Raw genomic sequence first — 16,754 nt, 5'->3', positions numbered from 1 at the left:
CAGCCTCCAAAGATAGCTTATATTATTGGTCATTTGCTTGGCAAGCCAAGGGTGGCAGGGCTCTTGGTGGTACCTACGGCTGGCTGCTACTGATATGGCAATTCCTATGTGGCTTTTAGTTTTACGCACATTAGCAGACATGTTATTTTATCCCCTTAATCTGAGGCAAGGAGCAGGGGGTCTTACTCAGAAGTCACGTCTGTATCAGAAACAAGTCAAGAGAAAGCTGCACATATGGCAAAGTAATATGGTTTTGATTGTGACATATTGTATAAAATGTTCGGCACACACGTATTTTAAATATATTAGACCGTATGATCATAGCTTGCGTTCAGGCTCCCTTTCATCTCTATGTGATTTACAAGCTTCACATATGTGCACAGATCTCTTTGCTTACCACGAAACGGCAGCTACTTCTGGGTTGGTGCTCGCCCACTTTTAGCATTGCCCCGCAACATGGCAAAGTGCCGTATCTGGAAAACTGGAAACTTTGCCCGTATGGGAGATGGATCTCTGCCAGCACCTGAAGCCTGGCAGATCAATCAAGATATGGAATGACTTAACACAAAGAAAGGGGCGGCGGGAGATGAATTTGAAGTGAAGCCCAAGTAGTAGCAAAATAACTCGGTGCTTATTCTTTTGAGTTGTATTGTTTTTAGTGCTTTTATACTTCCCTTGTCAATTTTAGTTTTTAGTTTTGTAAACCACTGTGTGTATTGGATTGCGGAAAGGTGTAAGTTTTAGAAATAAAACAAATACATAAGTTGTCATTTAAGCAGTCAAAAAAGCCTTGGGGAACCTTAGGTTGCATTCATCTTAGTTGTACTAAAGGATGAGGAAAATGCTGTCCTAGCCGACACAGTATATTTTCAATAATGTTTTTGACAAGGACTATTACTAAAGGGTCATAAGGAACATAGCGATAAAAGCTGAATACCTTTCCATGGAGTCACCTTGCAACAGGTTCAACATGTAGAAGACCGAGGTGTGGCTCAAGGTGTCAGTAGTCACGATGGATAAACAACAGGATCCCCAGGGATCTGTGCAAGGGCTTGTGGTTAGCATATTAATTACCTGTGGAAGGTTATTGAACATCGATGTGGCAACATTTTCAGATAACACAATTATTCAAGATAGAGAAATCTAATACAGATGTGAAGGGTTAAAAGAGAGACCTCCCAATTGTGGAGAGATTTGGAAGTGAAACGGGAGTTCAAAATCCGGGTTGAAAAGTGAGGCACAATAGAAAATAATAGCCTCTCAGGAAAGATCTCTTGGTGTCAGTGTAGTTTGCTCCCTGAAAATGTCAGTTCAGTGTTCTGTTGTCATCTAAAGGCAAATCTATTTATAACTCTGAACTCGGAAGTTCTGGGTGGGTGCTAGATCAAGGTGCTGAGAGTTTCTTTCGCCAGCAGATCAAAAGAAAATATGCTCCACATAGTTGTGCCAAATTTGTAGGAAGCATATTTCAAACAATTAACATTAAATAATTCATTAATCAGCCAACCTGAGTTAGCCAAGAATGATTAGAGAAAGACTGAGGGGAGTGTGTACATGGAGAGGTGGATGCATTGGGTCAGTTGAGTGAGGTGGAAGAGTAAAGTGTCTAAGGGGGAAATGGTAACAGAAGAGGGTGAGATACAACATCATAGCAGCCGATGCAATGGAAGTTCCCTAGGAATGGGCAAATCTGCCAATTTGTTTTCTCATTTTTTCAGCCCTAGGTTCAGTTCTCTGCATTTCCACACCAGTCTGCCAAAAAGAGGGGGCAGTCTCATGTCAATTCATCAGCAACTTTGTGCGACTTTCTTTTAAAATACGCTTGTTATTTTCACTGATATCTGCATTCATGTGTACCCTATACACTAGTGAGTACATTTTATGCACAGTACCTGGCTGAAGAACTACACTGCAAAATTCAAAGAAATGTGAATTTAGAAGCACAGCTGTGTCCAGTTCAGGTTTCAGAAAGTTTCAGAATTAAATAAGTGGATATTGCCCGCAGAATTTTAAATATTTTTTTTTGCATTTTTGCTGGTTTTTGTAATGAAAGCAGGCAGGGCTGTCTTTACCAGGGAGTGCAAGGGGTGTGGGGCACCTGGGTACCGAATTCTGGAGGGGGCTCAATGTATACCTACTGTATACTGGTCCCTCTGGATCGGTGGCAGTGAAAAGCAATGGAACAAAAGTCCCCGCACCCTCCTCCGTCGCTCTATTACTCTGTAGCATCAAATATTCCTGACAAGTCAGGGAACAAAAGCAGTTTATTCTGCTGCATCATTGTTACAGGTGAGCGATTCCCTGTCCCCAAAAAGCTCAACAGCATTGAGTTTGCCCCCCCCTCCGAAAAAGGTCAACAACTTTGGCTTCCTCCCTCCTCAAAAAAGCTCAAGAAAAGTTAATTTGGGGACGGCTAATCTAAATTTGGGGGTGCTGGGTGGATCTTTGCACCCTGGTGGTGCATATGCTAAAGACAGCCCTGAAAGCAGGAACAAATGTTTGACGGCAGAGTCCATGGAGAGAAGCATTAAACTGAAATCAAGGGCAGCAGTGTGTTGTTGTAGGAGTTACACAGTTTTTACTAAAGTCCCACATGTCAGTCCCCTGTGACATCATTAAGAGTATACAAAACTGCAAGAAGTGAATTTACAGGAGACCAGGCAGAGGGGCTTCTTGGTAGTCGTGCCCACCCTGTGGAATGCCCTCTCATCAGTTGTCAAACAGATAAACAACTATATGACTTTTAGAAGACATCTGAAGGCAGAGGTTTTTAATGTTTGAGATTTCATTGTTTTTAATACTTTGTTGGGAGCCACCCTGAGTGGCTGGGGCAACCCAGTCAGATGGGTAGCATATGAATAATAAAGTTGTTGTTTCATTGTTAATAGAAATAAATTCATTTCAAGCCTTAAAAAGGTAAAGGTAAAGGTACCCCTGCCCGTACGGGCCAGTCTTGCCAGACTCTGGGGTTGTGCGCCCATCTCACTCAAGAGGCCAGGGGCCAGCGCTGTCCGAAGACACTTCCGGGTCACATGGCCAGCGTGACATCGCTGCTCTGGCGAGCCAGAGCTGCACACGGAAACGCCGTTTACCTTCCCGCTAGTAAGCGGTCCCTATTTATCTACTTGCACCCGAGGGTGCTTTCGAACTGCTAGGTTGGCAGGCGCTGGGACCGAGCAGCAGGAGCACACCCCGCCGCGGGGATTCGAACCGCCTACCTTTCGATCGGCAAGCCCTAGGCGCTGAGGCTTTAACCCACAGCGCCACCCGCGTCCCTTTTTCATTTCAAGCCTTACGTTATCATAATTTGCATCCCAGTAATTAGCAAAGCAGGTCCACATCTCTGCAAACTTAACAATCTGCAAACTTGTTTCTTCTGTAAACCACATCTGTCAATTTGTCTATTTCTGCTAACTCCATCCCCATATAGATGAAATCTGTGAATTTTTCTACCTGAGCACACATGCACATTTTTGCTGCTGTTAACAAAACCAGTATTAAGGATTTCACATTTTTCGGGATATCCTCCCCGAGCAGCTTAAATAAAATCAACATGCAGTAAGACACAATACATACCCTATATTAATCCTTTGTGACAGAGGCAGCCTGACAGATAAAAATACAAACTCTCTTCCAGTTTACAGGGGTTTTTTTTCTTCTTGTCTGGCCACTTAGAGATTATTCTTATAAGGTGCAGGTGATTAGGCTAGTATCTCTTTGCAAGCTGATTGTGTCAAGTTCCATCCATTTCCCATTAGCAAGGAGTGGATGGGTTTGATACTTTATAAATATGTCATTGGCATATACTTTTAATTTAAAACTGGAGATCAGGAAATACAGATCTGCAACTTGGCTGTGGCGCGAGGAAGCAACTTGTGTTTGTGTGCACTCTCGGCAAGTGTGAGGGAGAGCTGAGCTTTCACAATGAATTATTAAAGTGCTGCTCACATACTGTCAAAGGGAACTGTGCTAATCTAATCATAATCCATCTAGTAGTGCCACATCTGTCCAACACCTCCACCTCTTCATTTACAATCAGCCTTAAATAGTACGTAATTATTAATGTCTACCAGCCTGTCAGATGGAGCAGCAGATTCAGTTATCTTTCCATATCAAAGAAATTGTGTTCTGGATTCCACCGATGTTGTCGGAATCAGACTTTGGTAACTGCAATGTGATGTAAGTTGGCAGTGTAAGCTTGTCGCCGCAGTCAGTCAGTAGTGACTGAGGATAGATGGGTACAGTCAGATCGATGGTGCTTTGATAACTGGAAGCAGGCATGGAAACACGTGCATAGAGAACATGAGTCAAGCTTGCAAGTTGGCATCAGTTGTAAGCCAGGTCTCTATGGAGGCTTGGGAAGCTTACAGAGCCAATTTGCTGTCCTGCCACTGATCTCCTCTTTGACCCTAAGAAAGCAGCTTTTGCTTAGGTTAGAAGAGATGCAGTGTAGCTAAGTGGTAGCAGTACGCCTAAGGACTACCAGACAGCCAGCAGTAGTGTTTAAAGTGGTCTCCACATTTACTATGCAAGCTGCTCCCCACCATACAGAGAACATCTGCTTTGCCTGCAGAAAGTTCCATGGTAGTTCCAAGCAGGGCTGGGAAGGACCCATCTGAAACCCTGGAGAGCTGCTATCAGTCAATGAAAACAGTCCTGACCTAGGCAGACCCATATGGTCTGACCCAGTATAAAGCAGCTTCCTATGTTCTCAAGCCACCTTTGCACACATATTTTTGTTTTTTCAATAGTGTAGCATAGGAACGTGGGAATGTAGTTAGGTCTCATCCATAATGTCAGGAGCTGGAGTCAGGGGCAGGTGTCATTGAAGTTAACTTTATTCAAACAAACCAAAACAGCACAGGTCTAGTGATCACAGCAACTCTTCCCAGCTGATCTTGCCCCGACGGGACATTTGTGAAGATTGAAGGTCCCCTACCTTCCCATCATTCCTTAAGTCTCCTCCTCTCGCAGTTTCTTCCCAAGCAATCTGAGGCTCTTTCATCTTACCTGCCATTGCTCTGCCCTCTTCATACCTCTGCATGTTCTGGGAGACCAAGGGGAGGAGAGCTGGTCACCGCAGGAGAGGGAGACTCCCTGGCTTCTTCAGCAGCCTGCCTCCACTCTGCCTCTTGAACCCTTCTCTGCTTCTGCCTCTGATTCTGGACTGCTCTCTGCCACAGCCTCTTCCTGCTCACTAAAACCTGTTACTTCATCAGCTTCCAACACCACCTCCTCCCAGTCTGCTCCCTCTTTGCCCTCTGACCACCACCTCTGAGCCTTCTTCACCTGGGGGTTCCCTTGGGGGGCTTCCCACCCCTCCTATGCATCTAGCCAGTCCATGACACATACCTACCTTTTGCCCCACTCTTTCCAGGCAAAGGTCTGCACTTTAAAGCTCCATGTTTTTGCTCCAGAGCTTTCCCCATGAAAAACCTGCTCTTTAAAGCTGAAGCACAACGATAGTGAATTCAGGTGTTTTGCAGGTTGCTGTTTGCTCCGATTCAGCTTTGGAGAACAGGTTGTCATGGATCTAAAGCTCCGGAACAAGAAAAAGAAGGTTGCTTGGACACAGAGCTTTAAAGGGCAAACTGTGCCTCAAAAGCATGGAGGGGAGGGAAGTGTGAATAACCTTAGACTGAGACAGACCACGTAGCTCGGCACTCCAGGATTTCAGACGGGTATCTCCCAGCCCTACCTGGAGATGCTGGGGACTGGACAAGGAACCTTCTGCATGCGAAGCAGATGTTCTATGTAGGGCAGGGAGCAGCTTGCACAGAGGATATGAGGGCCAGTTTAACATTACTGCTGGCCTTGGGAATATCTGTCCAAACAGAAGTTCAAAAGTAGCCACTAGAACAAAACCTCCAAGGTGGCTCACAGAATGAAAACAAAACATTTGGAACCTTTTGAACCAAACCTTGAATAATGCCTCCATCCTCGCCAGCCCCGACAGCCACCCAAACTAAGCCTCTGAATTCTTGACCCATCTGAACCCTTCAGCTCAAGTGTGTCTGGCACAGGGAAGAAAGTGCTAATGGGTCTCAATGGTAAGAAGGAGACTCTAAAAAAATGGAGCACTGATCAGACAGGAAATGCCTCATGAAAGTTGAGTGGATTGCCTCTGGATGTTTACAGAATCAGCTACCAAATAACTGGTGCCTTGGGGATATTTTGTGAGCTCTTGAAACAAATGTTCACTTTTTTTATTATTATCCTTGCTATCAATCCTTTGCGGGTGACCAGTGCTTAGATGGATTTGGGACTGAAAGATGGTCTGTTGCATTTCACAGTTTGTTCACAGACAAATCCTGCTGTTTTGGTTTCTCTGGCAGCCTTTCTTCTTTTAAAAATATGCTCAGCACGCCCAGGTAAGGAAGGTTCGCACCATCTTGGGCATTTAAAACAGGTAAAACTGAAAGAGAGTGTGATGGAAGGGAACATCAGGCAAAAAGATCTGCTCCTTTCCATTTTTCTTCTCCCTGACTCCTCACTTGTGTCAGAAGACCCAAGTGCCAGAGACAAATGTCAGTTTTAGCAGCTGACAGGAATGTCTGGTCCCATTGCACACACTGCAGATACTGTGGCCCCAATTTAAATAACCATGGTTTCCCCCAAAAAATTCTGGAAACAGTAGTTTGTTAAGGGGGCTGAGAATTGTTAGGAGAGCTGTATTCCCCTCACTTACAGTTCTCAGAGTGGTTTAACAGTCAGCCTCTATTCCTAGTGAACACTGGGAATTGTAGCTCTGTGAAGGGAATAGGGATCTCCTAACAACTTTGTGCACCCTTAACAAGTTACAGTTCTAGGATTCTTTGGGGAAACAGTAACTATTTAAAGAAGTACATGCCTTCCAATATGAAGTGGTCGAAAACTGGGACACCATCTTCCAGGGCCTTGTTCCTGATCTAGGTGAGATTGTGCCCCCCAATACTTTTTCAGGCACAGCACCCCAAAACACGTGCTTTGAGGCACCGTGCAAGATCGCAAAAGTGCTGTATTGGGGCAGCAATCTTACACGGCACCCCAAAATGCACATTTTGGGGCACTGTGCCCAAAGAAAGTGCAGCCTGAAATTGCGCAAGATTACAGCAGCCATTTTGTCCGCTTTCCCCACGTGAGAAAAGATGTCCCATTTTTTTCCAGGGTGGTTGACGGGTATGGTAGTATGATACTGCCTTAGATGAATAGTGCAGATGAGGCCTGGGTCTACTGCGGCTCCAGCCCAAAGATGATAGGGGAACAAAATTAATTTATATAAGACTATTTGTATAAATGGTCTAGAAAGGTTAATTTTTTTCATAATAGTATTATCAGGGCATTAATCTAAGAATGCTATAGCCATAGGCCCTCGTGTGTGTGTGTGTCCTTCTGTGTGTGCCTTGAATTTCCCAGATCAGTGATGATGATGATGATGATACTGTAATAATAATAATAATAATAATAATAATTTATTTATACCCCATCCATCTGGTAGGTTTCCCCAGCCACTCTGGGCAGCTTTCGACCAATAAAAAACACATAGCAATGCTCACATAAACAAACCACTCTCTTAGTCTAATGCTCCTTACAGGATTGGTATTGTAAGAATAGAGTAGATGGAACCTCAATGTTTGCAGGCCATCTTGACCCTGTTTAAGAAATTTGCTACTTTACCACAGCCAAATCCAATTTCTGCCCCCATTTCAATTTCCAATGGAAATACCAACGGAATTGTCCAGCATCCCTGCAAATGGCAATCAATAATTGTGGATCAAGGGTGAAGAAATATACAGTGTAATGACCGCAGGACCTGAGGTAGATTAAGAGTTTGGGAGACGAAGTGGGTATGGTTCTGCCATTTTTGATATGGTGTTGCTTATGGCTAATACATAAGCTCATGTGGTTTGATACTTGGGGTGGTGCGTGGAACCCCTCTGCTTCTCTCAGAGGCACCCCTGGGTTGCCAACATTTATTTTCCGGCCCCAGGCTGCATCATTTAAGAAGGCCTAAAGCAGGGTTTTCTTCCTCCTTTCCCCTCACAATTTATTTCTGGCCCTCTTTCAGAAAGAAATCAAGATGCATGACAAAGCCTAGTCGTCAACCCTGACATCCTTGTGAATTTTGTCTTGACACCAAGAGGCTTTCTATGTTTCCTTCCACTTTCTATGTGATTTACTTTCATGAGAAATGAATCAGTGGCATACTGACGAGCTGATGTTCACACAAAAATCAGACAGAATTAATTACTTTTAGCCACTCTTCCTCCAGGCTTCTGATGACAGGCGATGGTACTGTGAACCCCATTGATACTCACCCTCTTCCCCTCCAATGACTGTCGCCACCACTTTGGTGCAAATCCATCTCCCTTTTACCTCGGTTCCTTTGTCAGCCAAGAAACTCTGTTCTTGGTGCCAGTTTTCTCTTCTGCACTGGCACAACCAGGCCTGGCCCTGCTGTTGGGCAAAGTAAGGCATCTGCCTCAAGCAGCAGGCACTGTAGATAGCAGCAGTGACAGGCCCTATCATGTCTGTTCCTCCTGAACCATCCCAACTTGGGGGAGGATCAAGCTGCGCATGCAATTCCTCACTGGTAAATGCAGCATCAACAATGAAAGGAAGAGCAAACTCTTAGGCTATCCTATGCTGTGCCTTATAGCAAATATTTAACTCAAGCTCACCACCACCATACATTTGCTGTATAAAGACAATGGGAGGAATTCAGTGTCACACTATTATGATCACTATTGTGGGTGCAAGCATTTCTGCTTTCCAGACACAATGGTCTCCCCTTTCTTCCCCCATATGCTATTCTGGAGATTCTCCAGACCACCAATTTCCTCCCCACAATATGCTGGAATGCTGCTAAGTCCAGAGCATTGTGGAAGATGCAAAATGGTGGCCAGACTGCCAGCACAGTTGCTGTTGTCACTTGCAACAGCAGCAGCGGCAAGAAAACCCCACAAAACCCAAAGAAAAGTGCTATTTCCACTGTTAATGGTAAACCCTAAATCCAAGAAACTGTAGAAGATTTATTCCCTACTCACAGGGTAGGAAATTGTCCCCAGTTTCTCTTCCCACAAATAGGTTGAGAATTTTGAGGTGTCATTTGTGCATAGTTCTATGCTGCTTGGGCAGGCTATGTTGGAAAATGTTCTGTTCTGTTCAGCTTGGCTCACTCTGTTGCCATTGTTCTCATTTGGTAAAATCCACTGGCAAATACATGAGCCTCTTCTCTAATTGGTTACCATAATGCAGTGGCAGCCAAGTAGCACTCTGAGCCAATCTCACACTCTGAGATTAGTGAGGGGTAAGGGCTGCTTTTCAACATGGGTGGTGGTGGTGGTCTTGCCAAATGTAAGCTACTGAGCATGCTCAGTCCACACCGTGCTGTTTTGGGAAGATTCCCCGCTCCTTAGCAATTGTTAAAGAGATTTATATACATCTGCAAACCTTGTGGTTTTCTCCAAGCCTGCTGACACATCCTTCTTGTGCATGGATGGTGCTGTTATTGGCACTCATGCCACAGCGCAGAAAATAGAAGGAAGGATATATTTCCCATAAAATGCACATTTGACAAACTCCAGTAGCCAAGCTGAGAATGTAAGTCACATCTTCTCCATGTTACATTTGCAGGCTCCCTGGATCCCAAATCTACTCACTCGTATCTTCAAAAAAACCAATGCTTTCAACTTTTATCTCTCTCGTCTCTCCTAAAAAAGCTAGCCAGATGGGTTATCACTATTGCCACTAGGGGGCATATTACAGCTTGCATAGCATATGACAGCCTAGCCGTAAGTTAACAAGCCTAACGCAATCTTTCAATTTTTGTTATTTTTCTTCTTCCTTTTTTTATTGTATGGGATCATCTCTGGACACTGTTTGTACTTTGATCTCTCCAAAGTTTGGCATCCCTCCTACAAAAAAAATGAAAGTGTGCAAGAGAGAAAAGAGCCCTTTGTTCTCCACAGCTGTCGTCATTCTGTAGAAAAATCTCAGCACAGGTATTAAACACTCGTTATTGATCGGTCAGCCGGTGGTCCAGTTTTATCTTCTCATACCTGTCGGAGTGAGGTTATTTGCACTACAAATAATTTGGTTCCTGAGGTCTCACTGAAGTTAAAAGCGCAGGGTAGGCTGGAACACTGATGAAAACATGTCGAGGCAACTGCAACAGCCGGCTCCCATCCAATAAAGCATCACCACACTCCCAGTGACAAACTCTTAATGCAATACCACAGGCTGCATCCATAGCACCATGCTCCTGAATAGTCATATTCTAATGTAAAGCAAAGCCTGAACGAGATTACCAACCTCCCAGGGCAAGTGTCTAAAAAAAAAAGGGAAAAAGTTCCTGTCCACTTAATCTCTGTGCCTTTTTAATAAAAATGCTACAATTCTTCATGTGTGCATCAACAGACACATATTTTTTTATGGTGCCAATTTAGTTATAATCTTGTGCTACAATACCCTAACTGACCTACACAAATGCTCATCTGACAAGTTGCTGATACCGTGTGGCCCCCAATTTACTTACACTGTTGAGTAGCAGTCTTGTGCTTTGTTCTTTACAATATTTCTTTCTATGCCATGCCAATGCTATATCTCACTGACAAGTAGCTATTATTATATCCCTCACCTTTCTGGCTTAGCCTCTACATTCACTAGTGACAGACATTTATGACAATGCTGAAATTCACCATGGTATCCCTCCATACTCAAAACACACCAGCCAAGCTATTTACACTACTATGAAGACCTCTCCATCACCCTCCCATCCCCAGCTGAACAAACTGCACTAGACTTCAAAGGTTCTAATAGGTAGAACATTTGTTCATGACAGCTAGGGCTGCCATATGCCTGGATTTTCCTGGACATTACTGGGATTTCACAGGCGGAATTGACATCTGGGAGGAATTTCTGAAAGGCAGTGCTTTGTCCTAGACCTAGATCTTAGGCAAGTCAATTGAAAAAAACAGTGTTTGGTGTTTTCGTAACCAACAATTTTTTGGTCTTCATAAAAAAATTACTGTTGGGGTATCCTGGTTTTTACTTTTTGAAATATGGCAACCCTACCACAGCAGCACTCAAATTGAGAGTGCACTAGTCACCTAAAATGCAGCTCCTTCAGTGAAGGAGGAAGTCCACATATAGCAAGACTGCTTGATAACCTTAAAGTGTTTCCTATCAACATTATTACCTTTGCTCTACAGATCCTCTTCTATGACCCTCTTGTGGTTTCTTACAGCATCTCGGAGTAACTTCACATGTTCCTTTTTCTGACAAACAGCTGAATCATCTAGTTGGGAAATGTGAGTAAAAACGTATTGTGAGAATGGCTGCCCAAATTCCTCTTTTATGTGGGATTTAAAGAGATTCCCATGTGCATCTAACAGAAGGAATAGTGCCCGTGTTTTAAAAAAGTATATAAAATACATTATACAAATGACTGAATGTCCGTCTATCTTTTTAGCTTACTTGTGTTTCCTATACTTTTTGAATCATGTAGTAATCCTTATGTTAGAAACAGTAAACCTACAATGTCTCTTAGTATCATACAGAAACCACCGAACATGTGGGCATGCAGCCCTGGTTGCATCTGTGAACAGTGGGGCTGAAAAACAAAAACAAAACTCAAGCTGGGCCATATGTCCTCAACAGCAATCGGGTGCTCAACGATATGCATAGTGACAAACTATGATGCAATTTCCCTTCCCTGGGCAGGAAGCAAATTAGATAAAGATAAAGTAGCTTGCTTGGAATGAGATCTCTCTGAGCTTGCACCTTTGGAGAGGTTTAACCCTGCAAGATAGGTCAGCATGAATCTCCCCATATTGCACATGGGGGACTGAGAGATAACAGCTTGCCTCAGGCCACCTGGTGAGATCATGGCTAAGGAGAGGGATGAAGTTCACCATGCAGAAACCAGAGGTTTCAGAAGAAGAGCTGAGCCTGTCTCCTGCCGCAAGGTGTGCACACCGAACCCCACACCATTCGGGACATTCTCCATCGCCAGAGCGGAGCAACATCCTCCCAAGGGAAGGCAAAGAGGTGTCACTATTTGGGGGGGGGGGTGGAAATGTGTGCCTCATTATCAGATAGCTGAACATGAAGTCCCTAGTTACAGCAAGTAAATAAAGCGTGGAGGATACAGAAGCAGCAGCAGTGGAGGAGGTTTTCGCATGGTCTGGCTCCCACATGTGCCGAGATCGTTAGAATGATTTATAGGGAAGAATGCTAGTCTTTTTTCTTTTTTGCTTTATAATAATACATTAGGCTTTTAACCTCTGACCAAAAGAGGTGGAAGGGAGGATTCAGAAAACACCATGTTGCTTGCAGCTCGGCCTGACCTGGGGGAACTACCTCTCTTTGCCCCCCCCCCCGCCTTCCTGGGTTCTTTCAAACCACAAAGCTCAGGGTGCTTCCGCAGCGCATGAGGGGTTAAGCCAGGCTGTGGAATGCAAGAGTTTACAGAGAGGCGTCGGCTGCCTTGAGGTCACCTGTGAGGGATTAGCTGGGCCTTGCAGACAGTTGTTGTTTGAGGACTGTCTGAGGCCTCAGAAAGGGGGTAGTGGGGGTGGTGGAAAGGGGGGGGTGAAGAATGGCCCGGCGGGTGGGATCTTCCTGTCCTGCTGGGATTATACAACTATCAGATGCATTTGTGAAAGCCGAACTGTAAACTCTCTGTCTTTTTTGTTAAGGAAATAAATCCATCACCGGCTTCAGGGGGAAAGAAGGGGAAAAAATGAACCTCTCTTCTCAGTATGTTTCAAGGCAAAGGTGGAAGCGACCCGGCAGGGATGGCGCGGTGCACATGCCGGCCAGCTCTTTAGACACTGAGGAAGCCTTTGTGGCTATAGGCAGTGGGGATCCCTTGTCTTCTCCGGTTGGAACTGGCCAAGCGGGATTGCCAGGCCCCTCCTCCTCCTCCGGATAAGCTTTCTGTGCGAGAGAGACAAGAATTACCAAAAAGTTCCAAGGAAGAGGGAGACCAGAGGGCCAACTTCTCAAGCAAAGGGGGAAACACGGTTTGCCCGCACTTCTGACCTACTCACATGCTGGTTGGGGGTTTCCAAAATGGCCCCGAAGGAGCTGGCATTCCTGTTCTGAAACATTAACAGCCAGATGCTGGGTTTGCACGCTGAGAAGGAAGCCCCGTTGAGTTCAGTGTGGCTTGTTCCTAAGTAAGCACACCTAAAATGCTTTGGTTTGTGAAGAAGAAAACCACGGCATGTTGGGTGACGATATGTGAAAGAAGAGATTGTGCCATTCGTTTGTTTATTTTTGCCTTTGGTAGAACAAAACAAAAGCCTAAGAAAGCCATAAAAAAGGGATTCAATTGTATCAATGAAATATTAACAAAAACTTTGCAAATACCATAATATGAGGAAGTTGAGATCATTAAACAAGAAGTGCCTCTCTAAACATTTTTCTTTCTTGCCTTCTGAGTGACGGCAGGCCTGCCACAGAAAAGGCCCTTTTTCTGCCCTCACAGATCTACCTCGCCGGGGGGGGGGGGACCAGAGCACATGCTGCCCTGATCATCTTAAAAAGGGGTGTATGTTTGTATCTCTCTTCTGTCTTTGGATGTGAAACTTGAAATTGCTGTCTGTACCACAGATCTTTAAAAATCACCCTCTCTCGCAGCCTCCACCCTTGTGTGCTTAGTGCAGTTCTCTGAGCAATTGTGTCAGAGAAGTCCTGTTGGCTTCATTGTGACTACACTGGCATTAGCAGTTTTCCAGGGAGCAACTGTAAGGCATTTTAGACCTCAAAGGGCCATTAACTTTCACTGGTATTTAAGCACTTTTTAATCAGCGGTCGTAGCAGTTTATCTGAATCTGTTCACAATCATTTAGCTGCATTTTCTGGATATGCAGCAGACATAAGAGGCAATGAAAGTTAATGGTATTTACTTGACTAAGGGTGAGTTCATGCATGTTCATTATTTACTGAGCTTCTCCTGCAGTGTTTAAAAAATATTAACAGAACCTGCAGAATGCCTTGATTTGGATCAGGACCATAGCATTGGAGGAACAAATCCCCCCCCCCCCCAGTTTCTTGGTCCAAATTGCCCTCCAGGAGCTGCTATTTGCTCTATTGAAGAAAATGTATGCATACCAGAAAGATATCAGTGGGTTGTCCATTCCTGCCCCACAAGCATGAGACAAATACCAACTTCAGGGCAGGGAAAGCATGAAACAGGAAAATAGTATGGGGAGAAAGCATTAATCTCCTTCCACTAGTGCCTTATTCCTGATCCAAATTATTGTGGATGTCCCAGGTCATAATATTTTGCATGTGTGTAACAGCTGTCATAGGTGAAACACAGAGCTTTTGTATATCGCATGGTTAGTCTTATGGCATCATTTCCCCGGAGACCTCCGACATGTACATATGTGTGTGAATCAGCAGCAATGTATACCGGTGGGAGGGAGCAGAACAGCAGTGGTACTAATCACACTGGGATGGGAATGGGGCAAGGTCAGGGAAGCCCCACAGGGGTGTGTGGACCTTGCGGGGCTGCTAACACCAACCCAGAGTTCCCTTGACCTCACAGCTGCCTTGCCCTCACAGCTGCCTTGCCCTGGTTGCCCCAAGGATGCTGCCCCCACCATGCCGTGCTGGTGGTAGTGTGAATAATCACTACAGAATCTAACCCTTCCTCTGTGTGTATGGTTACTGGCCATGACCTGTTCCTGTATGAAGGGTATGAAGGTTTGATGCGCAGAAATCAGCAAGCAGAGGTTTTTTTAATGACATTATCAACTCCAAACCGGACCCATTCAAAAGGTGGAATTCCGCCCTGAAATCACCCTGTTCTCGGTGACTTGAAATATTTTATGGCTCTCTTTAGGACCATAAAGCATCTTATTGTCTACCCCCTGCAATACTTAAGCATTCGCTGTGTTAAAAACTAAAGTTAAATCTTAACCAGTTGAGCCAGATGTTTCTCTGATGTCATCTTAAGAGTTTTCAAGGCCATTGTTTGATTGCTTAATTTTTCATACAAAACCGGATAAACTTGTCTCTATTCTTTAGCAACTGGTTTTTCTGCTAATGATTGCTTCCAATGAAGCAATAGTTTACTGACAAATATTTGTTTAAGCATAGTCCCCACAAGGAACTGGAACCATGTGACAATTTGTTCTGAGTCTTCCACAGTCAGAGGCAGTGTAGCTGTGATTACTAGGTTCTGAGGACAAACAACAGATGGGGACTTATTTCCATTGTGTCCTGCTGGTGAATTTCCAGGACACCCAGCTCACCACTCTTGAGGTCTATGGTCTTTATTAGATTAACTTATGGCTTGATCCACCAAGTCACATCTTGCACACTTAAGAAAGGCAATCTGATACGGACACCATCAATCAGTACAGGCACCAGAGGTGCACTGCCTGTTGCTTGTGTTTCATTGACTGGAAAATTGTGAAAAACAGGTGCTCTTAGTAGTACCTCAAAGCATTTTCACCAGGGCAGAACAGTAAATAGATAATGCTCTAATGCTCACTTGTCCTCCCCTTATTTCACGCAGCAGGTCCTTACAACATAGTTATGTTATGAAGATAATTTCTCAAGGGTAAATTTCTTAGTGATTCCAAGCAAAATCAAAAAGCCAAAACAAAATGATTTTGCTTAGGAGGAAAAGCACAACACCATGACATGTCGAATATATGGGATATTCAGCCTCATATAACCAACCTGCTTAACTAATTAATGCATGAAGGGGCTAAGACCATAGAGTAAGCTGTCCTGCTAGGTCACTCCCCCTCACCTTGGGAGGAAGGGCTACCAAACGATTTGTTCTCCTATTCTACTACGTGGAGCCTACCAGTAAGCAGGTCTAAGCTGGCTGCTCCACGCTTAGACCACATGGCTTAAACAATAATTTAGAAACATTTACCACTTTGTAATCAAAGTTATACTGCCTGTCTTTTCTTGCTGCTGTATGGAAAAGCACATGAACCTGGCCTTTGAAGGGGATTTGCAAGTAAACCATGTTTGTGTGTGATCTCTTTCTATGCTAAGGTGGACTTTGGAAGTAACTTAGAAGTGCTGCATGTTTTGCTATTTTAAATCTCTGCTGGGGTTCTCTCACCCAAGAGACCTTGTCCTAAACCTGAATCTATGTATCCAGGGAATTGTGCAAGACTTCGAACAGGGGCTCAGTGCTTAGGAGTAATCCCACTATGATTGAGCCCAACATTTTACATGAATGGTTTAACTTGTTTGCAAAAACACATCCGGTTTAAGGAAGAGTTCTGTGTAACAAAAGCTTTCACACTGTTTTGTGAATTTTCATCCTATAAAAATGTTATTTATGGTTCCAGTATTTTTCTTTTTGTTTAAGCAGTTTAGCAATATGGCTGTAGTACTTGGGTGTCTCAGTCAAATAAGACGCAGTATTGGGTGGGGGATTGAAGCAACTCTTGTGCAATTTCAACAAGTCTGCTCAGTGGTTAGGCACCAGGTTGCCAACACAGACTTGAAAGGAGAACTAGCCTAATGGCATCAGAATTTAGCCCAGAATTTCTATGCTCAGAATCTCTTCTCTTATAGCTACAGAAGAAAGGACGGTATTGTGATTACTGTTCCACCATTGTAGCTAATGGATAGCTCTAATGGCATGCTCGTGTCTCAGTGCTAGGTACTTTTCAAGAGATGGGTGGCAAAAGCAGTTCAGTTCTTAATAAAAATGATGTTCTCCAATGGTGGCAATACCATTGCTTTATGGCTGTACTAAAGAAGTACAGCCAACTCTTCCCACATTCATT

At 44.2% G+C, this 16,754-nt stretch overlaps 1 long non-coding RNA gene across 2 annotated transcripts; it reads left to right on the top strand.

The window, feature by feature from the left end:
• Nucleotides 1-2,208: 2,208 nt before the first annotated feature.
• On the top strand, nt 2,209-14,720 carry LOC309371448. Of its 2 annotated transcripts, XR_014169115.1 has the most exons (4): nt 2,209-2,289; nt 7,662-7,797; nt 9,884-11,291; nt 12,681-14,720. It is a non-coding gene; the product is annotated as an uncharacterized lncRNA (long non-coding RNA). The 2 variants fall into 2 exon arrangements; XR_014169116.1 differs by having other exon boundaries at nt 7,662-11,291.
• The last annotated feature ends 2,034 nt before the right edge of the window (nt 14,721-16,754 follow it).

Source organism: Podarcis melisellensis (genome assembly GCF_964234715.1).
Source record: "Podarcis melisellensis genome assembly, chromosome: 6".
Lineage (NCBI taxonomy): Eukaryota > Metazoa > Chordata > Lepidosauria > Squamata > Lacertidae > Podarcis > Podarcis melisellensis.
The sequence above is the reverse complement of the archived record's forward strand: the minus strand, read 5'-3'. Positions and strand labels throughout refer to the sequence as shown.